Here is a 14818-nt window from a genome sequence, read left to right as displayed (position 1 = left end):
CCCTTCCTAGATATTAGCATCAGCAGCCCTATGCCTCCTGCTCTGAGTTCCAATGGCAAATGTGCCCTCTTTAGAGGGCCTGAGGGACTGGTACCAGCACCAGTTTGGCAAAGTCCCTCCTTTGAGGTCTCTAGCTCAGCTCTGTGAGAGGTCTTGTTCAGGCTCTGGAGGCACTGCTGAAGGTGGGCTCCCCCTCCTCCAAAGGTGAAAGCTTTGTTTGCACATTGAGCCTCCAATAACCATTGAATCCATTCCACATGCTCAATTATCTGGTATAGTTTCTGTTTTCTAGACAGCTAACTACTCAATAGTTCTTGCCTGGGCCAAAGCTGTGTGACTCGATGAATGATCACTTGAGGTTTTCCTGTTGGATTGTTTAGCTGTCTCTTACTTTCTTTTTTTTTTTTTTTTAAAGAATTCACGACAGACACACACACACACACAGAGGCGGCGACACAGGCAGAGGGAGAGAAGCAGGCTCCATGCAGGGAGCCCGGCATGGGACTCGTTCCGGGGGTCTCCAGGATCACACCCTGGGCTGAAGGCAGCACTAAACCGCTGAGCCACCCGGGGCTGCCCTGTCTCTTACTTTCTTATGGAGGAGAAGAAGCATTCCCAAGAAACCCCACCCACCCCATTTTCCAAGACAGCTATCACTGGAGGAAAAAAAAAACAGACAAGCTATTTCTGTTGGAGAACAGACAATAATAATCCACATTCTATTTTTGACAATTCATAGTGTCACATGTGTGGTCAGTCTAGAAGGGGCTATTCTACAGCCTTAGACAGGTGGAAAGGCCTGCATGTCACCCTGGGTCTCGGTGCTCCTGTGAGTACACTAGGCTTGCTGTCCTTGATTTGAGCTTTGGGGGCTGGGGCGTTAACCCTAAGCTGGAAAGATAAGCCAGAAGCCCCTCTTTGGTGATGAGAGCTCCGTTTCCATCGAGGCTGTCAAATTCTGAGATTCAACAAGGGCTTGCTCTTGGCACTCATCTGCTGCTCTATAAGTGCTCACATCCTAGCTTTGGGGCCAGTGGTTGGTCAAACTCCCATCCCCACCCCTGCCCATCCCCCATCCTTAGGAGCTTCCACGGAGAAATAGCCTTGTTGTGATGGCACACAGGTCCCCTTGGGGCTGCTTCATGGGCACTTCTCACCAGGTAGGTCCCAGACACTACCAGTTCCCAGCCAGCCCATCAAGGATTCCAAGGATTCCATCTTCCTCTTGGTGTTTCATTTAAGAGACAGGGAGAAGAACTTATCATTTTTTGGTCTGGTATGCAAATTCTCCTAAAATTGTAGCTACAAAGGGTAAAAAGGTAAAGGGCTGGCAGAAAAGAGCAAAGAACAGGAGTGTGAGAACAGAAGATGAATCAGGGAAGAAAAGAGAGAGAGGAAGGGAGTTGGAGCAGGGGATAGGAAGCTTTTGTATAAAATCTCATCTCTTTTCAGATCCAGATGGTATTTTCTGCTGTCAAGGCCCACATGAGACCATCAGAACTGAAAGAGCAATATTCCTTCCTGACCTGGGAAGCCCAGGATCTGGGTGTGGCACTGACTTTCTTGCTTATGTCTGTTGTGTGCAGCCTCCTGCTGGATACTATGGTTCAGCTCTGTTCTGCCATCTTCTGTCTTGGCCCACAGCTGCTTCTGGAAGTAAGTGCAGAGGAGTTACCCCCTTCAGGGGGGTTTCTGGGCAGCTTCTAAACAAGCATCTCTTTTGCTTTCTTCCTTTCCCCACAGATGCTCCCCCAGGCTACAGGGACAATAGGGAAGACAGAAGCTCCTGGTTTGCTGACACAATCTCACTATCCTGAAGCCTGATTGTAGGACTGGCCTTCTCGCTGCACCCATGGAGCTGACTTTTGGAGACTGTGAGTTGTCACCCTTCTACCTTGGGTTCAGGAGGCCTTCATTTATTCTCAGCCTTGCCACCATTGTCTTTGTAACCTCAGCTTCCTCTGCTGTAAAGTGGGCCCATATGTGACTCCTTTATTTCCCACCACTGAGTGCTCAAAGTGTCCCTGACATCTTGGATTTACAACAACAAACTAAAGGGACTAGTTTCTGAGATTAAACCAGCCGTGTCCCCTTTACCATATTCACTGTTGGGACTCTGCCTGCGGTGGACTGATAATCTCTCTCTAGCACTCCTCCTCCAGAGTCCATGTGCTCTGGAGCAGCTTAGATGTAGTCAGGCCTCAAGTGGAGTGGCCTAAGATGTTCCTCATCTCCTCCTCTGACCTCTCCTCCTCCATCTTCAAGTTTGGTTGTAGTCATCAGATACATACCTTCAGCACTCTGCTCCAAATGACAAGCACGATTCATCCATTTGTCATTGCTCTGTAGTATCACTATTGGAATATACCACAATTTATCCTTTGTATTACTGATGGGCTCTCATGTAGATTTTAATTTACAATTTTAATTAATTAATTTAGAGAGAGTGTGGGGAGGGGCAGAGGGAAAAGGAGAGAATCTCAAGCAGACTCTGCATTGAGCACAGAGCCTAGCATGGGGCTCAATCTCATGACCCTGAGATCATGACCTGAGCCTAAATCAAGAGTAGATGCTTAGCTGAGCCATCCATGTGCCCCTGTAGATTCTAATTTTTTACCTTAACCCACTGTGCCACTGTGACTGTTCTACTAAATGTCATCTGATGAAGATGGTATGATTTTCCATTGGAAGCCCCTTCTAGCTGTCTTCTATGGTATTTTGATATGTCCCCACCATTCTTTGAAGTCTTCCTTGATTATGGTCTAGTCAAAGCCCATCTTGGCAATGATCCACCTGAACAACCCCAGGGTCAGGTGAAGGCTGAAAGCAGTGTTCATTGACCCTATGCCAATTTTCCCACCATCTAGCCAGCAGGCCAACACCACTCAGTAGTGTTGTTATATTAATTCCTGAGGGGATCAAGGTAGCAGGCCCATTTGGGACTACCTGATTCATTCATGGGGGCAGGGTTTTCTTTACTTTCAGTTGATCATTGGAGGACAGGAGTTAAAATAAAAAGCTTGTGCTGTAGCCAGTCCAAGTTTACCTGAATCTCATTAAAAAGCAGGATCACAAATTATGTATGCAGACTAAATGCATTTTGCTTAACATTTGCTGATGATAATACAGAAGTGGAAAATTGCTTCCTAACTTTCCACCAACCCCAGCAGTCCATAGCAGTGATTACTTTTTCTGGGTCACCCTGTAGGTTTGTGGAGATGAGGAGGCACAGATTCTGCTCATGAGATAGGCAGCTCTAAAGGTTGAGAGACTATCAGACTCATACTTCTTGATGCTTCAGAGAGCAAGACTGTGTTTGTTGCCTGGTTTCTGGAAGTTTGAATTCATAGGACTAGAGTGTATGGCAACATCCACTGAGGTTTGATCTGCAGACAGAAAATAGAAGAAACCTAAACAAGAGTCTTTTAGTCTATCCTACCGATGGCTGGAGTGGGAGCCATGCAGTCCTAAAGACCAAGAACATAGTGAGAGTCTGTAGAAGACAGGCCAAGTGGTGGGATGGGAAAGCAACACTATTGAAGCAAAGGGTAAGCTCCCTCCTTGTTGCAGGACTCAGTGCTCACCACCAGGACTTGGTGATATCCCTGCTCAAGGCTTCTATCAATTGGATGGCCAAACCCCTACCACTTCTTCCTCAGCTGCCAGTTTACTCTCCAGATCCTTCTTTTCTAAAGGGAGTGATGATGGCCTTCTCCCTTTTTCAGGAGAAAGAGAGGTGTTTAACCTTGAATATGCAAACGTACAAACAGCCTGTCAAATTTTACAGTGAACACACCTAACTGGATTTGCCTTTCCATTTAAAGAGAAGGGAGAGAGGTCAGCGAAGAGCTCAAGAATGTAAAAGCTAGTGGGCCTTCAGAGATCAAATAAGTCCTGTTCCATCATTCATGGAATAGGGGACAGTGGTTCAAGAAGGCTGAGGGAGTAGCTAAGGACACACAACCATCTGGTGGGAGACAGATGAAAGGCTCCAATCCTGAGGGAGCCAACAGTCATCAGAGGCTGATGGGCCACCTTTGTGGGGACAAGAAATAAGGCTTCACAGAAGTCTTGTGTTCTTTTGAAGAGGTTCAGGAGAGAAAGGAACCATCAGAGAAAGCAAAAAAGAATTGGCTAAAGAATTAGCTAAGCCACGACTACCAGATTTTTACCTGGAGATCAGTATTCTCCAAAGGGACTTTGTATCTCATTACCCTGTAGGAACATTCTAAGAATATCATGAAAAGCCTAAGCTGTTGTACTTTAAACTATTTCTCTCTTCCTTCATCCTCTAAATTACTCATCAGAGAATGGTTTTCTTCTTAGTTTCGTATGGCAGGATAGAGAACAGCATATAGATAAGAATGTTTTTATATTTCAATTTATATTTAGAGAATTGTTGAGGCCAGTAAAGAAAACATTTTAAAGGATGCTTGGGTGGCTCAGTGCTTGAGCATCTGCCTTTGGCTCAGGTCATGATCCCATGGTCCTGGGATCTAGTCCCACATCAGGCTCCCCGCAGGGAGCCTGCTTCTTCCTCTGCCTATGTCTCTGTCTCTCCCTCTGTGTCTTTCATGAATAAATAAATAAAATCTTTTTTTTTTTAAAAGAAAACATTTTAAATCTATGTTTTTCCAGCTATGTTCTCAATTCATGGGTGGATCAGGAAATCAATTTAGTATGGAAATTATGACTGTGTATAGTAAGGGTAAGTATAATTTTGCAAAATTTTAAGTATTTTACATGTTGTATGAACTGAGTCACAATGTGATAAGGGTTGTGGTGAAGGAAATTTAAGCAACGTGGCTCTAGAAGGATATCTGTGTGGGAAACACAGTTGACATGATTTTTCTGTTGCTCTTCCACTGATCCTTATTCCAGGCTCTATAACTATCACTCCTGAGAGGCAAATGCAAATTGCATAAATGGCCTGATTTTCAGCCTTTTCTGTGAATGAGATGCACACTTTGGGACAGTTTGTAGTTGGTTTATCTGCAATGCTAGGCAGTTCTTAATCCTGGCTGTTTATTAGAATCATCTGAGCAGAATTTAAAACTCTCTATGCCACACGCTCAATCCCAGATCAAGTAAGTCTGAATTTCTAATAAGTTTTGATAACCATTTTTAAAGGTCTTCAGGTGAATGTAAGGTGCAGCCAAAATTGAGAACCTAAATTTCTTAATCTCACCCTTTCCTTGGATGTGCCTTCTATTTTTCCTACTATAGCACACAGGTAATGCTCTGCCTTCTGACAGATCATTCTCTCCCTTAGGACCATGGCTGTCTTAGTAATTACTGTTTTACCTTCTTGCATCTTTTGAAAAGATTTTATTTATTTGACAGAGAGAGAGCATAAGCAAGTAGAGCCTAGGCAGAGGGAGTGGGAGAAACAGACTTCCTGCTGATCTGGGAGCCTCATGCAGGGCTGGATGAGGCTGGTGTGGGGCCTGATGTGGGGGTCCATGTGTGGTGTGATCCCAGGACCCTGGGATCATGACCTGAGCCAAAGGCAGACCTTTGACTGACTGAACTACCCAGGTGCCCCTCTGTGCATTTTTATAAATCAGGCACATGGATTCCCTTTATCCAAGGCTAAATCATAGCTAGCTCCCCTTTCATACCTTTGTGTGTGTGTTTAAAAATGGCTTGAGGAAAAAAAAATGGCTTGAGGAAGTGGAAAGTATTACAAAAGTCTAAGACCAGAACTGCAGCTCTCAGTTGTTTAGGACTGAACATTGGCATCAGAGCTGGAAGGTCCCAAATCTTTTAAAATTGACCAGCACCAAAGCTGCTTGAGGACCTGTGCCCCTCAAGTGTCAACAGGGTCAGGCCCCCAAGGGTCAGGCTGGAGGTCCTTCCTGAGAGGTCTGGGACTCCTGTTGGAACAGAGTGACCCAGATGCTGCAGCCTGGCAGCTCCATCTCTGGTTTCAGTGCAGGTTTATTCAGTTTTATATTTTATTCCAGGCAAGTGCTTATTACATGGATAGTATTGATGTCTCAATAGCTCAGCATTTTGCTATACTGAAAACTTGACATAACAAAGACAAGGTTGGGGCAGCCAACTTTGCTCCGTGGTTTGACATCTGCCTTCGGCCCAGAGCGTGATCCTGAAGACCCAGCATCAAGTCCTGCGTTGGGCTCCCTGCAGGGAGCCTGCTTCTCCCTCTGCCTGTGTCTCTGCCTCTCTCTCTCTCTGTGTCTCTCATGAATAAATAAATAAATCTTAAAAAAACAAAACAAAAAACAAAGGCAAAGTTGGACGCCTGGGTGGCTCAGCAGTTGAGCATCTGCCTTCGGCTCAGGGCGTGATCCTGGTCCCAGGATCAAGTCCCACATTGGGCTCCATGTGAGGAGCCTGCTTCCCCCTCTGCCTGTGTCTCTGACTCTGTGTGTCTCTCATGAATAAATAAAATAAAATCTTTTTTTAAAAGAGTCTTTAAAAAAAAACAAAGGCAAAGTAAAAAGAATGACAATGGGATGGTGCACAGAGCCTAAGGTGACAAGACAAGTGAGGGGCCTGTTGAGGGTGGAGATAGAAAGTGGGAGGACACAAACAGGAGTATGGGCCAATTGTGGGATATTCGTATAATAAATAGTACTTAGCCTCAAAAAGAGACTAATGACTGATACATATAACAACAAGGATGAATTTCAAGAGTGTTATGATGAGCTAAAGAAGCAGGTTGCAAAGCAATAAATAGTTTATGGTCCCCTGGATATGTGGTGGGGGGTGGGGCAGACTCTGATTCAGGCTGGTGGACTGGTCTCATCCTTGACTTCTTCAAAATAGCATGGGACCTGGTCATTGTAATAGTATGACTAAGCAGTATTGTGATCTGGTTCCAAATTTGACATGGGATGTGTTTCCCAAAGCAATCCTCTCTCATTAATTCATTCTTCTGTTTCTTGTTGCCTCCATTGCTTTCCTTTCCCTGAATCCACAGTTACCCATTTAACAGGCAGTTTAGGTACACCTGAGGTGGTTTTCTCCCTGTCATCGTACCCTCTGACCTCAAAAGTCACTGAACCTGTGGCAGCCCAGAGTGCTGGAAGCCCATCTCTTTACCTTTCCATTTTCTTGGCACTCATGTTGGTTGAGAGTTAACCTCTTGAGGATCTCCTCCTGGGTGCTGGTCTTCAGTTGTCCATTATCCTTCAAGGGAACTCTCCTGTATGTATACTTTCTCCTGAAGCCCAGTTAAAGTTTCTGTTGGCTATCCCTGGGAAAGAGCAACAGACTCTCAGAAATAAGGGGACCTAAAGCATCTGATGCTCTAGGTCTTGAAACCCTGCCCTTTGCATCTATTTCTGGACTGACTTCCCTCCAGTGCATCTTCTAAAGTCCTCCAGGTGAAAACAGCTTTCTTCCTTTTTTTTTTTAAAGATTTATTTATTTATGATAGACATAGAGAGAGAGAGAGAGAGGCAGAGACACAGGAGGAGGGAGAAGCAGGCTCCATGCTGGGAGCCTGACGTGGGACTCGATCCCGGGACTCCAGGATCACACCCTGGGCCAAAGGCAGGCACTAAACTGCTGAGCCACCCAGGGATCCTGAAAACAGCTTTCAATGAGGCCATGAGATGCAGCTGCTGAACACATGGAAGACCAGTGACAGCACAGCTTCATAAACTTGACACTAAGGAGGAAACTAACTCCAGGTCAGATTTTCAGGAGGTTGTTTTGGGGCAGAATACAGAGAAGAAAGAAAAAAAAGGAAGGAAATAAGATAGATGGGAACATAACAATCAGTATTACAATGGGGAGTCCTATTGTATTGCCCCTATTGAGGGGCAGCGAAAGAGGCGAATGATTTTCGTTCATTTATTTTCTCAAGGAGTGCGTTGGTTAATTGGCTTTATTGATTTTGGTCCTGGGTTTTCCGGGTAGTAGTGTTTTGAAACCTTCAATTGGAATAAGATAAATAGAGTTAAAACTATGGAGAGAATTATGATAAATCAAGTAGATGTGTCTAGTTGTGGCATTTCATTAAGGAGAGGTTTAAACTCTCAGTCTTTAACTTAAAAGGTTAATGCTTTATAGTTCTTAATGAGTTAGACTAGTTTATATTATACTATTAGGGCAGATCAGGTTTCGAAGTATGATAGGGGGACTATTTCAAGAACAATAGGCATAAAGCTGTGGTTAGATCCGCAGATTTCGGAGCATTGGCTGTAATATAGCCCTGGTCGTATGGCTATTAGGGTAGTTTGGTTCAGTCGTCCTGGGATAGCATCAGTGTTTAGGCCTAGTGATGGCACGGCTCATGAGTGTAGTATGTCTTCTGAAGAGATAAGTATTTGGATAGTCATTTCTATAGGGAGAACGACTTGGTTATCGACTTCTAATAGTTGTAGCTCTCCTGGCTTTAGTTCGTGTGTAGGGATCATGTAAGAGTCAAAGTTTAAGTCTTCATAGTTGGTATATTTATAGCTTCAGTATCACTGGTGACCTATTGTTTTTACAGTTAAGGATGGATTATTAATTTCTTCTATTATATTAAGAATTTGTAGAGAGGGTAATGCGATTAGGATTAAGATAATGGCTGGTAGAATGGTTCATACTGTTTCTACTTCTTGTGTGTCTATTGTGCTTGTGTGAGTTAATTTAGTAGTGAGCATTAGTGAAATAATGTAGAGAACTAAAGAGCTGATTAGAAATACAATTATTAATGTATGGTCGTGGAAATGAAGTAACTCCTCTATAATGGGGAGGTTGCACCCTGAAGTCCGAGTTGAAAAGGGTACGCCATAGAGATATACAGGGGTTTCACCTATAATTTGACTTTGACAAAGTCATGTAATGTTTTAGTAATATCTCCTAATTGAGAAAGACATAATGGTTATGACATTAGCTTGAAACCAGTTTTAGGGGGTTTGATTCCTTCCATTATTATTTTTGGATAACATATGTAGGTTCTTCAAATGTATGATACGGAGGGGGACATCCATATAATCACTTGACGTTAGTTGTGGGGAGTTCTACTATTGCAACTTCTCGTTTAGATGCAAAGGCCTCCCAAATCATAAAGATTATGAGCATTACTGCTGTGAGTGAGATGAATGAGCCTATAGAGGAGACAGTGTTTCAAGTAGTATAAGCATCTGGATAATCGGAGTAACGATGAGGTATTCCAGATAGTCCAAGGAAGTGTTGGGGAAAAAAGGTTATATTGACTCCTACAAATATAATTGTAAAGTGAATTTTTGCTCAAGTGTCGTTGAGAGTATACCCTGAAAATAAGGGGAATCAGTGAGCAAATCCACCTATAATAGCAAATACTGCTCCTATTGAGAGTACATAGTGGAAGTGGGCTACAACATAATATGTATCGTGAAGAACAATGTCTAGGGATGAGTTAGCTAAAACAATGCCTGTTAATCCACCTACTGTGAACAGGAAGATAAACCCTAGAGCCCATAGTATAGCTGGAGATCATTTGATATTTCCTCCATGAAGTGTTGCTAATCAGCTAAATACTTTAACTCCTGTTGGGATAGCAATAATTATAGTAGCGGATGTAAAATATGCTAGTGTGTCTACACCCATCCCTACAGTAAATATATGGTGAGCCCATACAATAAAGCCTAGGAACCCAATAGATATCATTGCTCAAACCATTCCTATGTAGCCGAAGGGCTCTTTTTCCCTGAATAATATGTAACAATATGAGAAATTATTCCAAACCCAGGCAAAATTAAAATATAGACTTCAGGGTGCCCAAAAAATCAAAATAAGTGTTGGTATAGAATGGGGTCTTCCCCTCCAGCAGGATCGAAAAATGTTGTATTTAGGTTTCGGTCTGTTAGAAGTATTGTAATTCCGGCAGCTAGTACAGGTAATGACAACAGCAATAGGACTGCTGTGATTAACGCAGATCATACAAATAAAGGGGTTTGATATTGAGACATAGCTGGGGGTTTTATATTAATAATAGTAGTAATAAAGTTGATTGCCCCTAGAATAGAGGAAACTCTGGCTAGATGTAAGGAGAAAATTGTTAGATCTACTGATGCTCCTGCGTGGGCTAGGTTGCTGGCTAGTGGGGGGTATACAGTTCATCCTGTTCCTGCACCTGCTTCTACCATAGAGGATGCTAGCAATAGGAGAAAAGATGGAGGGAGCAGTCAGAAACTTATGTTATTTATTCGGGGGAATGCCATGTCTGGGGTGCCAATTATTAGCGGAACTAGTCAATTTCCGAATCCCCCAATTATAATGGGTATAACCATAAAGAAAATTATTACGAAAGCATGGGCAGTTACGACTACATTATAAATCTGGTCATCTCCTAATAGGGTACCGGGTTGACCTAGTTCGGCTCGAATTAGGAGGCTTAAGGCAGTGCCTACTATATCGGTTCATGCTCCAAACAGTAAATATAAAGTACCAATGTCTTTGTGGTTAGTGGAAAATAATCATCGGTTAATGAACATAGGTAAAATGGCTGATAAAAGCATTAGACTGTAAATCTAAAGATAGGGGTTTAAGTCCTCTTTTTGTCAAGTCTGTGGTGAATTATTCATATTGAATTGCAAATTCAAAGAAGCAGCCTAGATGCTGCCGGGGCTTCTCCCGCCTTTTTTTCCTATGCAGCTTCAGATTATTCAGGTCAAGGAGGAGACCAACTGCAAAAGGTGACTGACACCATCAAGACCAACCCTGATAACAGAAGAGCCATCCTGTGTGGTTGGAATCCAAAGGATCTTCCTCTTTTTTAATTATTTTTTATTTATGATAGTCACACATGGGGCAGGGCGGGGGGTGGGAGAGACAGAGACATAGGCAGAGGGAGAAGCAGGCTCCATGCTCCGGGAGCCCAACGTGGGATTCGATCCCGGGTCTCCAGGATTGCGCCCTGGGCCAAAGGCAGGCGCCAAACCGCTGCACCACCCAGGGATCCCCAAAGGCTCTTCCTCTTAAGGCCCTATGTCCCTGCCATGGCCTTTGCCAGTTCTATGAATGATGAGCTGTCCTGCCAATTGTACCACAGGTCACAAGACATAGGCCTGGGTGTGCCCCTCAACATTACCAGCTACACAGGCCTTGCTCGCCTACATGACTGCACACATCACAGGCCTGAAGCCAGGTAACTTTGTAGGTACTTTGGGAGATGCACATATTTACCTAAATCATGTTGAGCTGCTGAAAATGCTCAAAATGCTTCTAAAAGTTGAGACAATTGATGACTTCAAGGCCGAAGACTTTCAGATTGAGGGGTACAATCCTCACTCTACTATTTTTTTTCTCACTCTACTATTAAAATGGAAATGGCTATTTAATAAAGTGTTTTAAGGAGGTGTTTGAAGGGTATTCAGTCTATAGGAGTTGGATAGAATGCCCAAGTGAAAGCTCATTTGCCCTAGAGGAAGAAGTAATTAGGTCAAAAAGCTTGGGGACCAGCAGTTATTATTCATTAATTTTTAAGTATGTTGCCACTGGCAAACAATCTTGATGGCTCTCTTAGTAACAAAAGGCCCTGAGTTTGGGTAACTCACCAAGGATATGTGAAGATGCCAAGATTGGGAATACAGTCAGGAGAGTGAAAATTTATATACTCTTAAAAATGTGTACATGCATTTCAAGCTCATATTTTTATGAAGAAGTGAGTGCATTTCAAGAATTACATATAAGCTATTCCCCCAAACTTGAGTGAACTGAATAACACAGGCAGTCATAATAATGTATTTATGATCTGTGATCATAAATATTTAAATTTATATTTGTATTAAAGAAATGTTCTGCAAAAAAAAAAAGAAATAGCTAATAGAGAAAATTCATTTTTCTTTTAAACTTTTCTATGAATTTCTGGCCATTATGAGTTTTATTCTTTCCTCACAAATTTTCCTCTTTATAGGCATTCAATACATGTAAACAATTTTTAAATAAGAATTTATTAATTTGATCCATTCATTTAAAGATACCTCCAAGTTCACACCCAAGAATGCTGTTCGATAGGGCTGGAAAGTTCTGGAGACCATTCTTCTAGATATCCAGACATCATGTTACAAGACGTCTTGAGCAGAGCGGGAAGGGTGACTCTGAGCATATGAATGAGGGGTTGCAAGGGAGACACCTGAAACGGACTGTCTGGTGCCTGAGGAGGGAGAGACAGAGACCATGAGACTCTTCACTGACTGCTCCAAGCAGAAACTGATGTTCCCTTCCTTCCTCATTCATATTCAGGGGAGGGAGAGAGCCCAAGCTAGTATCCAGTTCACAGCCAGTGACTCCCTGATTATCTGCAAAGATGGAGCAATGGACTAATACAGGAAATGTGAATTTCCCAGAATAATTTGCTCCTACACCCCTAGGGATCTGTAGATGGGACCTTATAAGCAGCAGCAGCCTTTTCGAAATTGGGAATAACTATTACAATTTTGGCCATGGTGGGTCTGGGCAGTTTTTGCACTTTCCACCTTCTTCTTTTTGCTTCTGCAACTGGCTACTGCTGTGGAAAGGAGGAACATGGAAGTGACTAAGTTGGGGTTTTGCCCTCTGTTAGTCTGAAAATTCCACTTTGCTTTCCCAAAAGCCCCTTCCTGTTGTAGAGCTGAGGTACCAACTCCAGGTTCTACCCATGGAAACCAGATGTGGATACTGTCATAGGGAATTTAAAAACCCAGCAAGTCATACATTCTGGAGACAGATGCTCTCAAAGATCTGCTTTCCTGGGCAGCCTGGGTGGCTCAGCGGTTTAGCGCTGGCTTTGGCCCAGGGTGTGATCCTGGAGACCCAAAATCGAGTCCCATTTTGGGCTCCCTGCATGGAGCCTGCTTCTCCCTCTGCCTGTGTCTCTGCCTTTCTCTCTGTATCTCTGTCTCTCATGAATAAATAAATAAAATCTTAAAAAAAAAAAAAAGATATGCTTTCCTGCAACCAGCAAAAACCTGGGGGCTTCATGCACTAGCACAATGGTGTGATGTAGCTGAGTGACACTATAATGGGCCACACACTCACGGGCAGTGGCTGAAGTTCTGGGATAGTCTTTCTCATGAATTAGCTATTACTGTGATGTCGTAGGGGGTATCCCAGTGACAGCATCACATGGAAAGTATGGAACCAAGGGCCACTCACATCTGGGAAATGGTAGGTGGCATCCAGGGCACGTGGTAGTGGCAGGAAAGTGGATGTGATCTTCCCTCTGCTGATGTGGGCATCATGGAAGTCCTGGTTCTACCACTTGTAGTTAGGCCACAAGCTAGGCACTGCACCAGGTAGTGTAGGGAGTTACAAGAGTGGGCATCAATCATGTCAGATAGCCCTGAGCATGAGCCCTAGCCCACCCTGGGGCGAGATGCTTAGTGTTTTCATTTATAAAGTGGGAACAATATTGCCTGTCCTGTTTCCCTCTCTGGGAAAATTGTAAGGAAGACTAGGCTATTGCATGCACATTGAGTGTCTTTTAACTGTGAACCTAAATGCTCTTTGAGGCTCTAGATGTGGACAGAAGTTTCCACCCTTCCTACTTTTTCCTTGTTCGGTGTTGCTGAGCACATGTTCCAGCCTCTTCTGCAGGCGATCATTGATGCAGATGGACTCCTCCAGGCGCTGGCGCAGGTTCTGGATCTCGACAAGATTCTTTTCCAGTAGGTCAGCCCCTGTTGCATCCCACCAAGACATGGGAGAAGTAAGAGGTGAGGAAGGCCAGTCACTTGTGGGTAGCTATGGAGCCTGCCCAGGACTTCTCTTCGAGATCCCTGTCCATCTCACCTGGGCACTAGTAAGCACCAGGCAACTTGTTTAAAGAGTGCTTGGGCTTTCAAACACAAGATGGCCCTCTGTAAGGAAAGCTCACAGGGCCTCTTCCCAGATAGAGGCTGAGTCCATCTGACGGGGATGGACACTGGCTGGAAAACAAGGATGAGAAACTGCTACAAGCCTATAGGTAGGACTGGCCTACCCATGAAAAAGCTGGTCCCACCTCCTTTTGGTAGCAATCCAGAGGGCCTCCTTCCCTACCTCATACCTAGGCTACCTGATGATCCATGGCTTAAAAACCTTTAACATCCACCCACTAATAGAGAGGCTAAGGTAATGCATATGAAATTAAATCAGGCAGTGAATAGTGGGTGATACTGTGTTTTCCTTTAACTGCTTTTGGTGAAGAGTGACAAGAAAGGGCCTGGGAAGGTATCAGGACCTGAAGAAGGAACAGGAGATGAGGGAACCCCTCTGAGGAAAGGATATGCAAAGGGAAGGGGAAAGAGACAAGAATAGGCTTCATCCACCAGGACATCTTGCTTAGGGCCAGGTTTTCTCTCAGAATTTAATATGTCTTATTGTTACACTGTCTGGTCCTAGAAACTGAGCTGCTCAAGCCATTCGTCTTGTTGGCTGCACCTCTAGTCCCTGGGTGCCAGGATGCCTGGCTCTAAACTCAACAGCAAAGCTTGAGAGGTCAGACTGACTTATGGTTGCACACAAAGGGTGTGTGTGTACCTGAGAAATACTCTCCCATCCTGCAATAAATAGCTCTTGACCTAAGGAAGACCTCTTCTATGGAAACCTGAACTGGGAATTCTAAGAACAGTCTCAAACTAGGCCTAAGAAGATTGTAGCACAGAGAAAAGGGAGCACATGAATGTGAAGCAACTCATCCTCTCTGCAGAGTACCTCAGAACACCCCTGACTTCCTTTATTCTTCTGCTCAGAGTGAATTGCTGGGAGAGGCACTTAGAAAGGACCAGCCCTGGGCTGGAATCTCATTCTCTGGCTGAGCTACAGGATACCACCCCCTTCATCTTACCCATTTCTGTGAGCCAGGATCTAACAGGGGAATAAAAAATCCTTGGGCCCAGAAAGAATGTGTTCACTC

At 43.9% G+C, this 14818-nt stretch overlaps 1 protein-coding gene and 1 long non-coding RNA gene across 2 annotated transcripts in view; one reads left to right on the top strand and one right to left on the bottom strand.

Moving 5' to 3' along the window:
* The first annotated feature begins 1517 nt into the window (after positions 1–1517).
* Positions 1518–4614, top strand: LOC140599961 (uncharacterized). The gene is made up of 2 exons (XR_012003042.1): positions 1518–1656; positions 1744–4614. It is a non-coding gene; the product is annotated as an uncharacterized lncRNA (long non-coding RNA).
* A 7259-nt stretch (positions 4615–11873) lies between these two features.
* LOC112907679 (NBPF family member NBPF6-like protein) overlaps positions 11874–14818 on the bottom strand; it is a 37730-nt gene continuing 34785 nt past the window's right edge. Inside the window, exons 6-7 of the mRNA XM_072766675.1 lie at positions 13470–13601; positions 11874–12097 (exon numbers count right to left, since the gene is read on the bottom strand). The gene's annotated coding sequence lies outside the window, so the exon portion shown is untranslated. The remainder of the gene's footprint in view (positions 12098–13469; positions 13602–14818) is intronic.

Source organism: Vulpes vulpes, chromosome 8, assembly GCF_048418805.1.
Source record: "Vulpes vulpes isolate BD-2025 chromosome 8, VulVul3, whole genome shotgun sequence".
Taxonomy (NCBI): Eukaryota; Metazoa; Chordata; class Mammalia; order Carnivora; family Canidae; genus Vulpes; species Vulpes vulpes.
Note: the sequence above shows the minus strand (reverse complement) of the source record. Positions and strands in the feature narration are given on the sequence as shown.